We start from the raw sequence: 14333 nt of genomic DNA on the forward strand, positions 1-14333 counted from the left end.
GCACATATTCTCTATGAAATACTACTCAACCATAAAAAACAACAAGACCCAGGTTTTTGACAGAAAGTGGAAGAATATGGAAGATTTACTGCTGAGTGAAGCAAGTCAGACTATGAAGGAGAGATATTGTATGTCTCCACTTAATATATACCAAGTGTCTGCACTCTGTGACCAAAACTGAATGACTAAAGGATATAGAAACATAGTAAACGGTTGTGAATACCAGATACAGTGTGGGAAGAGGGTGGGTAAAGGAGTAGAGTCTGAGGAAGGACATTAAGGAGAAAAATAGAGAGGCAAGGCAATCAGGGGACAAAGAAATGGGTTATTATTTGTTGAAGATAACTTTATAGCTTTGTCATCTGGACTGGTGAGAAATGTATGCATGTTGGAATATTCACTTTGCAAGCTAAATAACATGACTGAATGTATAAAAGAAATTGAAATAAAAAAAATAAGGTTCAATGTTGATTCTGAGTCCAGCTACATCTTTGTTTCTCTCTGGTTGGGGTTTTAACTTTGCATTTTACTAGTAAATATAGGTTATTTCTGCTTGAGCTCATTGAAGGTGTGAATTTGTTATTTGCAACCCTACTAGTATAAGATCTCTAAAAACATGAATTACTAAAGGAATAATAGCCTGTATCCCTAGGGCATTGTGCAAATAACAACTGGTGGTTGTGCTTAAGCTTGAAAAAGACAGAACAAAAGCAAATTCTGACTGAAGCAAAGGATCTAGAACAGCAATCTGCTTTGCAGATTCTAGACTAGAATGGTGTCCCCTGTATAGGAAGGAGGAGCCTGTTTTCAAATGACAGTGCTATCCTCTCTTGGGGGGGATCAGGAAAGTAGCTTGAAGAACCTAAACCAGTTCTGGTGCTAAAGTGTTCATTCTGATGTAATCTTCTTCACCGCTGTGTACAAAAAAGCAGGACTAAGAAACAAAAATGGATTATGGTTTGAGAAAAAAATGTGATAAGTGATATCTCATACCTGATATCTCAATTCATTTGGGCTGCAGCAAGGTATTCCCTCAGGCTGACGGCTTAAAAACAACAAAACTGTATTTCTGGCAGTCTTAGAGGTTGGTAAGTCATGACTCAAAGGACCTACAGATTTAAATTTAAGTGGGGGCCCATGTCTAGATTCAGAGATGGTATCTTCTCACTGTATTCTTACTTGGTGAGTGGGGAGAGGGTGCTCTCTGGAATCTCTTGTATATGGACATTAATATTCATGAGGCTCTATCCCTATGACCTAATCTCCTACCAAAGAGCTCACCTCTTAAAACCATCATCCTGGAGGTTAGGGTTTTAACATACAAATTAGGAGACAGATATGCCCACTTTCATTAGATCCATATGTCCCTGAACACTGTTAGCAAATACGGAACTGTAAGAGAGCCAAGTAATGCTCTGTGCCATTTGAATGATGCAATTGACATGAAAGAGAGAGTTCTGACAAGAACATCCCAGACCAGGATATTAAAATTGTAGTACATGAAATAGATGCTTGCTCCAAGTTCTTGGAAGTCCAAATACCAATAATTATTGGGTCCTAGGTCCATCTAGATTCCTAGTTTTTGATGTTGGCAGCAAAGTCGATAAACACATCAGAGGGCAGAGTTAGGTGCTTTAAATGTTTTAGGAAAATAAAAACCATTCAGTTTCACAATCGATCGACACAAAATTATGAAACACCTTATGATTTAGTTCAGTGGGAACTGCCAGAAACCTCTGTTCTAAAATTCCCATCTTACTTTGAGAGAAGAAGCAATGCAAAGCTTTTCAGATGACATACCTTAACTTTCCAAATTAGTTTACTGAAAGTCTATAAATCAAGACTATTTTTTTATTCTGTACTCTGGTAGGCATCCTTCTGTCTGGCCACATCCTGGGATGGAAGACCTTTCCCCTTTGCCAGATGTGTTTGGAATGCAGTAATTCTCCCACTCTCTCTTTATCATTAATTGCCTTGCTTTTTAAAGTAGGCAATTGCAAGTTGAGTGCATGGGAGGATGTGACTATGGGACCTTATTAAATCAGGGCCAGTCAGCTTAGGAGTTGTGACATAACTTATGTCTACATTTCTGACCATGACCTTGCTGAGATTCCTGACTCCAAACTTGTTTTATCACCCTTCACATTAATTATGAATATATAAAAATTAAAAAGAAAAACTTTTTAAAGTATTTGAGCCAAAGCCGTTTTAGCAAACTTTACTGAATTTTCTTGGTTTGTGTTCAAATGCTGAAGACTTTAATTTGTCTACTTTCTCGCATCACCCCATGGCTCACTTATCAAGAGAAACATCGTTTTTCTGCAGTTCTGAGTCTCTCTTCTCATAATATACTGAGGTTAAGAACATACTAATTTAAAATGAGTGGTAATTTAAACTACTTAACATTTGTATATGATTAGCACACAAAGCCCTCTACATACATTACTCATAACCACCCTAGGCAGTAAGAATAAAACTCCAAGGTGAGTAGGCCAGCTTTGTCATGGTGGCCCAGATGGGAATTACAGAAATTATATCCATCTTAAATTCTTTTCTAGGCGGGAATGTGGTAGGGCTTAAAATATATATAAATAAATGTGAGGCAAGTTTCAAACTATAAGTCTTTTTCTATGCAGGCAAAGGATTGCATTTCTGCTTTTATTAATCACAAAGGAGGCACATGTTCAACCAGCCAAAACCAGCTTTATTAGTGAATATACATTCCTTGCACCTAGGTTTATAGTCTGCATTCTGAAAGTGTTTTATATTCTTCCTTTTACTTACGACTGTTCAGTGATTGAGCTCTAACTCAGTTCTCATGAATTCACCAAGTAATCCAATTCACTGAAGAGGAGAGTAATATTAGTATTTCTGGACCAGTCTGTAGGAAGCCACACACCCAGAAACAAACAAAACCAAAAATAGAAAATGCTTTGTGATGATCTGATTCCTTGATGCCACTAAGCATTGATGAAGCTGACTGGATTTTTCTCTCCTCTGCTAGATGTTTTCTTGGTTTGCCTTAATACTGTGTGGACAAAGTAGGAGAACTGTAGTTCTGAACCCTGAACACTTTGTTTGTTCTTATCCAGAATTCACTGAAGGGTCACATGATAGATGGTGAGATCTTCTTGCTCATTATAAATCTCAATTAATAGAGAATCCAGTTTGGCATGACACCTCTGAGTACTGGACTGCACATTACTCACTGTTTTCCTGCCCATTTTTCTTTAATATGAAAAAAAAAGAGAAATAAAATAGTTTAGCTCAAACATTTTGCAGAGACGTTTGGTCAGGATGAACCTATTTCATGGGGAAGATACTTTTGTCTTTATCTTATTAAATGCTGTCCAAGAGCTATTGTTCTTTAATCGACAATAGTTAAAGCTACTAGTCCCCTAAACAGATTTATTTTTTTCTTAGAAATACAAAGTAGAATCTTAGAATTTCTAAACCTGCTTTCTTTAGTAGAAAATTTGTAATGAATTTACACCCAGTCACCTAAGGTGATGCCAGGTGATGTTTAAGTGAGTGGTGATGAAGAATCATGCTGATATGGACTAAAGTCCTGCCAGCCACTTCATAACCTTGTGATACCATGCACATTACTTAACTTCTCAGTTTATCATTTGTTAAATTGCATTAATCATATACCTATCTCCTAGAGTTAAATAATGTCACATAGTAAATGCTAACTAAATAATTATGATAATCCATCACCATCATTCCCATCTTACCCACAGTACAAACACAAACCCTAGAAAGGTACTAGCAATTAGTAGGAAGGAGATAGTTCATCATTTTTAACCTTATAGTCTTCCTTTCTCCTCGTGGTCCTGATTCTTCGTTATCTGTGAAACTGGAGATCGTATCCTTATCTTGGGCTTGGGCAGACTCAGCCTTGCATTAAATATGCCAATCATTTCCATTCACATACAGAACGATGTCTAGTCTCTTTACCTCATACACACATATACACACTCCTTTTTAATTTAGCTGCTATTTACTCTCCAGCCTCACCGTATTCACATCCTCAAAATTTATTCTGGGGCTGGATGGTGGCATAGCTCCGTTAGGCAGACCCAAATGCAGAGCTTTCTTATTCAAGTCTGGAGACCTCCATGGGCATGCATGTGACACAGTCCAGTGCTAGTTGAAGTTTGCATCAATACCGTGTTGAGAGTACTGTCTTTTCTCCCCCTTTTTTATTATTTATGTATATATTTTTATTATTATTCATACATAAAATCACTATACATCATTTAGATTGTGAAGAGACTTCACACAGGATGAGATACACCTCAGTCCAGCCAAGTTGAGACCACCACACACAGCCTTGTCAACAGATAATAAACGTTATCTGTGTCCCACAAGTGTCTTACCCTCATGGAATAAGTAAATAAACTTTTTAAAATAAGAACGAAAATGTATTTTATAAAAAGTTAGAATTGTCTGCAGTTTTCTATTCAGTCACATTTTCATTCCTCTTTATGTACTGTTCTCTCTGTCACAAACATATTTTCCACTTTTCTTGTTAAGTATTTTTATTAATTATTTGATAAATTAATTTAGGCACACTCTATCTCAAACTCTTAGTTTGATCTATGATCTTCCATGAACTTTTTTCAAAAATCTGTTCATTTCCTTCAAAATTATCAAACTGTTGCATGTTATTGAAGTTATATGAATAAAAATCCATCTTCACTTGACCAGCCAGTAGCATGGTAGTTAAGGAGGTTAGATCTCATATGGTCAACTATGTGATTTGAATCTTCGTCCCAGTGGCTTAGAAAACTCAATCCTAAGAGAATAATAAACAAGGTATTACCATAGCAAATTAAACAAACCAACAAACAAATAATTATTGTGCCAGTGCCTGACACAAAGAGTTGCCTCAAACATAAATTTAAGGGTATTTTTATTGGGAGAAGGGAGGAAAGGGATTGTGGTATGGTCATCTGCCCTGGAAGTGACTTCTCACTTTTTGTCTCTCTCTGTGCCTCCAGTGAGCCCATGAGACCTATTATAAAAATCTCTCTCTAGGACCAGCAGTTAGCGTAATGGTTATGTTGCTGGACTCCCACGTGGTCGACCGCGGTTCCAGTTCCGAACCCAGTGGCTTAAAACTCATGCCAGGTGTGTGTGCGTGTGTGCCCAAGATCCCAAGAGGAGAATGGAGGAGAAAGGATTGCGGCATGGCCATCCCCCCTGGGGGGTGATTTCTTGCTTTCTGGCTCTCTGTCTCTCTCTGTCTGTCTGGCGAGCACACGCGCCCTATGGCAGAAACCTCTAAAAAAAAAAATCTCTCTCTAAAAGGTAAAAATATCAATTGGCTGTATGTGTGTGTATGTGTGTACATATGTAGAAATATACATATGTATACATAATATATAAAAGTATGTATACAAATGCATATGCACAGTTTAATAAGCATATCTCTTTGCTCTTTCAGTTAAGAGGACATAAATGAGTACAGTCTTATATAAATGAGCACAAATAGTACACAAATGTTGGGTTCCAATACCACTCTCTAATAGAAGAAACCAGAGTTTCTGAAAGAAATGACTGATTCTAGTATGAAGCAAGAAATAAGGTAAATTTGGAGCATCTCATAGGACCAGAAAACAAGGAAGTGCTAAAATACATACACACCACAAACACATACACACACACACACACACAAATATGTCAAAAGAGTATAAAAGCTTCATAGAATAACCCCCTTCAATAGTCAAAAACTGAAATAATTTGACCAAAATATAAATAATTAATTAAAGTGGCATTAGATTATAATTCAAAGTATAAAATAAGTATATATGACTCTATACAGATGCAAATAATTGCAAAAATTAATAAGTAGGGAAATAGTGCTAAATCTCTAGAGCACAAAGCATTACGTAGATATTATAAGTCAAAGGAGTAGCGGAGGCATAACTTTGTACTCTTTAACTGTGGATTGTGTATAGAGATTTCATTTTAAAAACTACTGTTTGGAAAGGGAGGAAAAAATTAATATAAGCAAAATATTGATTATATGCAAATTCATTTACATATTTAATGCAATGCCAATCAAATTATCACAGATACTCTTTTTTTTTTTTTTTTGGAGAGGTTTTTGCTATAGGGCACGTGCGCTTGCCAGACAGAGAGAGACATAGAAACAGAAAGCGAGAAATCACCCACCAGGGGGGATGGTCATGCCACAATCCCTTCTCCTCCATTCTCCTCTTGGGATCTTGGGCACGCATGCACATGCGCCCAGCGTGAGTTTTAAGCCACTGGGTCCGGGACGCGAACCGCAGTTGACTATGTGGGAGTCCAGCGACATAGCCATTATGCTAACTGCTGGTTCCCACCACAGATATTCTTCACAGATTAAGAAGAAATGATCATAGAATTTGTCTGGAATTTTAAAAGACTCTATATTGCCAAAATAATACTGAGCAAGAAAAGTGGATTAGGAGGTATCTCACTCCCTGACTCCATAATATATTATAATGCTGTGGTAATTAAAACAGTATGGTACTGGCAAGAAAACAGACATGTAGACCAATGGAACAGAATATAAACCCCAGAAATAAACCCCAAAACATATGGCCAACTGATATTTTTATCTTTTAGAGAGAGATTTTTGTAATAGGTCTCATGGGCTTGCTGGAGACACAGAGACAAAAAGTGAGAAGTCACTCCCAGAGCAGATGGCCATGCCACAATCATTTCTCCTACATTCTCCTTTTAGGATTTTGGGTCACGCATAAAAATATACCAGACATGAGTTTCAAGTCATCAGGTCGGGGACTCGAATCATGGTCAGCCACATGGGAGTCCAGGCCCTTAACCACTACACCACTTGCTGACCCCCAGCCAACTGAATTTATTTTGTTGTTGTTGTTTGAGAGATATTTTTTTCTGTAGGGCTTGTGCACTCACCAGAGAGACAGAGAGAGACAGATGCAGAAGGTGAGAAATCACTCCCTGGGGGTGGTGGCCACACCGTAATCCCTTCTTGGGATTTTTGGTGTGTATGCCCACATGTCTGGCTTGAATTTAAACCACTGGTCTGGGACTCAAACTGCAGTCAACGAGGTGGGAATCCAGGAACGTAACCATTTCACCATCTGTTGGTCTCCAGCCAACTGACTTTTGACAAAGAGCACCAGACAATCCAGTCAGAGAAAGAAAATCTCTGTAGTAAATTATGCTGGAAAAATTGGGTACTTCACCTATAGGAAGATGAAACTCGATCCCTATTTCTTCACTACTAATAAAAATCAACACAGAATAGATCAAAGATCTAAACCTGGGGCCTCAAAGTATAAAACTACTTGTGGATAACCCAGAGAAAACTCTTGGAGACATTAGAATAGGCAGACTTCTTAAATAAGACCTCAAAAGCACAGGCAATAATCCAAAAAATTGACAAGTGCAACTACATCAAGTTTAAAAGCTTCTGCACAGAAAAAGAAACAATTAGAGTGAATTGGCAGCCCTCTGAATGGGAGAATTTATTTGCAAACTATGCCTCAGATAAGGGTCTGATGAGATGCAAATCAAAACCACAATGAGATACTACCTAACCCTAGGTAGAATAGCAAAGATTAAAAAAGTAAAGAATGATAGTTGAGGAAGCTGTGGTGTAAAAGGAACTCTCCTAAACTGTTGGTGTAAATGTAAATTAGTACAGTCACTGTGGAGAACAATATGGAGGTTCTTCAAAGTCCTACAAACAGAACTATCATATAACCCAGCAATTCCACTTCTGGGTATCTACTCAAAGGATAGGCATACACTCAATTGAAAAGTGCTTGCATATCTATATTTATTGTGGCATTATTCACAATTTCTAAGACATGGAACCAACCCAAATGTCCATGAACAGATGGAAGGCTTAAAAAAAGTGGCAAATATATACTGTGGGATACTATTCAGCCATTAAAAAAAAAGATACCCTGGTATTTGATAGAAAATGGATGCATATGAAAGAGTTATTGCTAGGCAAAACAAGTCAGACTATGAAAGAGAGGCATTGTATATTCCCACTTAATATACACTGAATGTCTGTACTCTATGGTAGAAACTGAAAGATTGGAAGGTGTAATTACTTGGAAAAGAACTGCAGACATTAGAGACAGTGCAGGCAGGGCATGAGAAATAGGGAAGAAGGAGATGGAGGGAATCAAACGAGAAAGAAAGAAGTAAAACATTCAAGGGACACAAAATGGAAAATTATCCATCGATGATAATGTGTATGGCAATATCTTTGACTGAACTAATATACAGTGTATTCCTGATGGGAAGATTCATTTGGTGTGTTATAATGATGCATAGTGATTGAATGTAGAATGATGATGATAATAATAATAATAAATAAAAAATACTTTACAGTAGAGAAATCTGACAAATACTGCTTCAGCCAGCTGATCACAGTTATCACCAACAGTGATAAGCCTTGCTGATAGTGTGTACCCTTAATATGACGTGGTGAAAATGACACTTCTCCTTTGTAATCTTCGTCCTTCAAATTCAAAACCCCACTCTAACCTGTCCCTTTCTAGTGAGCACACGTGCACTCCGGAAAAATAAATAAATAAATAAATACGGAAAAATAAATAAATAAATAAATAAATAAATAAATAAATAAATAAAATGAAAACATATTCCACCAGTGGATTGTCATTATCATTTTTAACCCATAGTTTCATGACTTAACTATACGTTCTCTCCGGTCTTTGCTTAGTCTTGACTTGAATCCTGGTCCTTAGAGAGAAAATCCCAATATTCTCTAAGAACTGAGTCAGCAATTATCAAATACCATTGGTCAGAATGTTAAACAAATTATAATGGCTAATTATAATGGCTCCTTTAATGTTTTGGTAGACAGTAAGGTAGATGAAAGAAGACTGAGCATCATGCTTTTTGAGCGAGTTTAAGCAGAGTTAAGTGTTTAGTTTTCTCACATCAGCAAAAAATGCACACAGGTGCTGGGTTCGGAAACCGTAGCATTCAGGGTGAGCTCTTTTCTGCTGTTTCCAGATTCACAACCAATGACTGATTTCCTGGGCAATAACCATTTTGGTTCAAGCAGGAACTGCTGAAGTTAGCACTCTTAGCCCTCTTGATAAAAAAAACTGGAAAGTGAGCTTGCAATTCTCAAATGACCCTGCTTTTGGCTTAGTGCTTAATTTTATATGTGGTTGTGTGTCCTTGCTCAGAAGAGCCCCATCTAAGTCTTTTTGATAAACAATGGTGTGGGGGAAAAGCAGAGGATGTCTGGATGACAGGGTGGCCCAGGTCAGCAAATTTATGTTCCTTCATGGGGCCAGAGCAGACCAGGAAAAGGATGGTTCTGACCTTGAGGATTTTACACTGGAGACCTGCGGAGGTGGTCCCACGTAGAGGGGGGAAAAAGAAAAAAACCTAGTGATTTTGATAGAGTTGTTAGATGCATTCCCTTGAAAATGTAAGAACTCAGTCATGTAGACATCCAGATGACTGGCAGGGTGAAGGGACTTTAGATCAACAGATCTTGAGATATGAGAACCTTTGGTAAGAGTTCATTCATAATTCCTCATGCCTATACAGTAACCTCAATTTCCCAAATTGCTTATGCAAATCTATAGTTTCCCTTTGGTTCCAGTCCAAATCTCCACCCAGTATCTTCTTCCATTTTCTCAAAGTCAGGAAAAAACTCAATACTAGATTAAATGGCTTTGCATTGTCTTAGAAAATCAATGCTCCACAGTTTCATATGTCCAGTGAGAGGTAAGTAGTTAAAAAACAGGTCTGGTCAGCCTCAGCAACATGAATTGTTAGGCCTTGTGCAAAATGAAAATGAGATTGTTTGCTAAAAATTATTAAAAATTTCCAGATGGTGACTGCCCAGGTCATATGTCCATGAAGTCATCCCTAGTCTAAAGTAACACAAAAATGGTTCAATCTTGAATCTGTCTATTTTCAACAGTGTAATTTGAGCAAGCTTCTCACACTTTTGGGCTTAAGTTTCTTTATCTGTAAAAGAATAGTAAGATTATTGATCTTGCTTTTAGAGTATTAAATGAGACAATGGATAAGAGAGCAACGTTTATTGTACTGTGCAGTAAGCACTCAGTAAATCAATAATGGTACCAATAACATTAATTATAATGGTATAAGCAGGAATCAGGGGTTGAGATGGCAGCACCAAGTCATTTCTCCTCTCAGCTTTCCCTGGAGTGAACAGTGTGAATAGAAGAAAATATTGCCCCCTCAGCTTAATCTCTCACCTGGCTGTGAGTTGTTCATTCCTCCTGAAGCTCTCAGAAGAGGCCAGCTGAATCTAGCATTTGACACTCCTCACAGTAGACAAAGGACCAGAAAGCAAGGTCAGGAAACTGCTACAGTGGTCACCTCCTTGGACAAGGCATGTGTTTCCATTTACTACAGTCTTATTCCTCAAGAATCTTAGTCTCTTACTGCTGTCTGAAATTTCCTGAGGGCCCGTGCTTGACCTCCACACCTGGGTCTGTTGTGCTGGCTTCCTGCTGTTGCTGGCTGCCCTCCGGCCTGCCTGTCCACCTCCTCATTGACCTGTAGGCCAGACTTCATAGTGTTTGTGCCCTGTGGCCTTCTTGTCTCTACACTCTTTTTGACCTGACATGCTGACATCTGTATTTGCCTTCAGGCTGCCTGCTGACTCTGTCTGTAGCCCTTTGCATCAGTTGAATACCCTCCAGTTTAGACTCTTTGCCCAGAACAGTGACCTTAAGCTGCCTAGGCCATGTCCACTAAAGCACCATAACACATTGGCAAAATGTAGTCCATTTACCCACCCAGGTTTCTCTGTGGTTTTGTAAGAACACAGAACAACATGTAGTAGAGATTTCTCTGTCTGCCTTGATTTGGGTGCTACCCAAGTACATGATTCATTCAGCCTAACCACAGACATTGTTAGTCACACAGCTTTAATCAACAGCATTGAAGAGAGCTGTTCTCTCACCAAAGAGTCCTCCTCCCTCTTCCCCAACTCTGAGAAGGCAGAATGGTTAGGGATTCTTTCCTTCGAGGTCAGCAAGAGTTCTTCATGAACATGCTTCTTTGTTCTTTACAGTTTGATTATACTTGTTAAAAAAAATTAAAAAGTAAGCTTAGTGCAGAATTAACCCATTGGGATTATAAATTAGTTGACAATCCTTAATACCACACCATTTATTTTTCATTTGGTACATATTGTGGCAGTGAGCCAAACTGCAATGGAAAGATTATTAGTCAATATACCTATGCTTGTACTGTGTTCAATATTGTGCTAGAGCAGTATAAACTGTTTCACCTCATCAATAGGGGCTTACAGTTTAGCTGAGGATACCCAATGTGTTTAAAAAATGTGTGTTCAGACAATGGAAAATTATTTGGACACAATGATTTTTCTAACAGATAAATGCTTCTTAAAGTGGGACTTGGGCACTAGGTAATATGCAAATGCCTCTGAGTAGTCTACCATGTTGGAAACCATCAAAGAAGAGATTACAGAAAGTTAAAATACTCTTATTTGGGTTGACCCCATAGTCTAGTGGTTAAGGAAGCTGGACACCATTTGGCTTGCCATTGTTCAAATCCTGGCCCTGGCAGCTTGAAAAATACAATTAGAGCTAGTAATAATAATCTTACTCGACTTATCAGCATTTGCACAGTGTTCACTTTCCCCTTCTTAGAATACTTTCTTTACTTGCTGGGACATCCATTTCTTAGTTCTCCTTCTACCTCACAGGCTCCTTTTATTTCGTGATTAACAGCTATTTATTATTACAACATAAAACAATTAAACTTTAATTTTGAAATCTCAAAGTAATAGTCAAGGTTACATATATATGAACATTTTTATCAACCTAGACATCTATTTATTTTTCATTTAGTTTTTTTTGTGTTTAACTTTTTAATTAGAATATCAAGAATTCATACTCAAACAAATCAATATACTTTTTACCCAGGCTTTAATAATGAAAAGATCTAGCTAAATTGCAGTAAAATAACATCTTAGGTATTGACACTGATATAATAAAGTTATAAGATATTAGCATTGCCATGAGGAACTCTTTTATTTTCCTACATTTTTTATATGTCCAGTCATTATATATTATTACAGCATGCAAAATGAATTTTCCTAGTAGGAATACACTGTATATTAGTCCAGTTAAAGATATTATTAAACTCACTATTATCAACAGATAATTTTCCATTTTGAGATCCCTTAAATGTTTTTCTTCTTTCTTTCTTACATTTTTTTTTTTTTTTGCAGAAACAGAGGCAGCCTCCAGTGCCTCCAATGAGAGCTGCTCATATTCATCTGACACCATGAGGCCACAGAGTGGGAATTCATCCACTCTTTTCTTCTTCTGACCCAGGTCAAAGATGTGGATCTTGGCATCTGGGACACCTCGGCAGAAGTGCGACTTTGGGTACAGCTTGTTCTTACAATATTGGTTAACACCAGGGCAGTACATTGAGCAGTGCTGGGCCAAGTCAGCTAGAGGGGCACTGGATGACTGTGCCTCACAGAGGAAAGATAAATAAACATGGACAAAGGAAATTTAAGAAGCTGAGAGGCAAAATATCATACGCATTCCTGTGCAAACTTGCTGGGAGGAGCACAAGAAGAAGCACCCAGATGCTTCAGTCAACTTCTCATAATTTTCTAAGTGCTCAGAGAGGTAGAAGACCATGTCTCCTAAAGAGAAAGGAAGGTTTGAAGATAAGGCAAAGGTGGACAAGGCCCAGTATGAAAGAAAAATGAAAACCTATATCCCTCCTAAATGGGAAACAAAAAATAAGTTCAAGGAACTTAATGATAAAAACAAGTCTGGAAATATCGATAATGACATTGACGATTAATGGATTAAATTCTCCAATCGAAAGACATGGATTGGCTCAATGGATAAAGAAAAAAAAAAAGAAAACCCATCTCATGGATAAAGACACATATAGAGTAAAAGTGAAGAGATAGAAAAAGTTATTGCATGGAAATGGAAATAAAATAAAGGGTCAGAGTCCTGATACTGATTTCAGACAAAATAGGCTTTAAGACAAATTTGTAAAAAGAGACAAAGAAGAGCATGATTAGAAAGGCTATAGATTTCTGTATATTGACTTTGTATCCTGCAACTTTACTGTATTTGTGTATTACTTCCAGAAACTTTTTAATGGAAACCATTGGGTTTTCTATGTATACAATCATGTCATCTGCAAATAGAATTTCACCTCTTCTTTTCCCATTTGGATGCCTTTAATTTTTTTGTTTTCTTCTGATTGTTTTAGTGAGGACTTCCAATACTATATTGAAAAGGAGTGGAGAAAGTGGGCATCCTTGTCTTATACCTGTTTTTAGTAGGAAAGCTCTCAGCTTTTCTCCATTCAGGATGATGTTCCTTATGGGATTTTCATAGATAGCTTTTATTGTATTGAGAAATGACCCTTCCATGCCAATTTTGCTGAGAGTCTTGATCATGAAGGGATGTTGTACCTTATCAAATGCTTTTTCTGCATCAACTGATATGACCATATGGTTTTTATCTTTCTTTCTGTTAATATGGTGTATTACATTTATGGTTTTTCTATATATGAACAACAGGCAGACTGAGATAGAACTGAAAAAAGTTATTTCATTTACCATAGCCACAAAAAGTATAAGATACTTAGGAATAAATCTAACAAAAGAAATGAAAGACCTCCACAAGGAAAACTCTGAGAAGCTAAAAGAAGAAATTGAAAAATGACACTAAAAAAGTGGAAGTACATCTCATGCTCCTGGACTGGGAGAATTAATAGAATCAAAATGGCAATTCTACCCAAATTAATCTACATATTTAATGTAATGCCAATCAAAGTACCAGACACATTCTTCACAGATCTAGAAAAGACAATCATAAAGTTTGTCTGGAATCATAAAGACCCCATATTGCCAAAGCAATTCTACACAAGAAGAGTGGAGTGGGTGGCATCTCACTCCTTGACCCCAAAATATACTACAAAGTCGTGGTAATCAAAAGCATGGTACGGGCACAGAAACAGACATGTGGACCAATGATACAGAATACAGTCCCCCAAAATAAATTCCCAAACATACAGGCAACTGACTGTTGACGAGGGTTACCAGTCAATCCAGTGGGAAAAGGAAAACCTCTTCAGCAAATGGTGCTGAAAAAACTGGATTTTCACCTGCAGAAAGATGAATGAACCCCTACCTCTCACATTTGACAAAAATTAAATCAAGGTGGATCAAAGACCTAAATCTAAGACCTCAAACTATTAAGTTGCTCCTAGAAAACACTGGGAAAACTCTGGGAAACATTGGGGTAGGGAAA

This window comes from Tupaia chinensis, unplaced genomic scaffold (assembly GCF_000334495.1).
Source record: "Tupaia chinensis unplaced genomic scaffold, TupChi_1.0 Scaffold000576_2, whole genome shotgun sequence".
Taxonomy (NCBI): domain Eukaryota; kingdom Metazoa; phylum Chordata; class Mammalia; order Scandentia; family Tupaiidae; genus Tupaia; species Tupaia belangeri.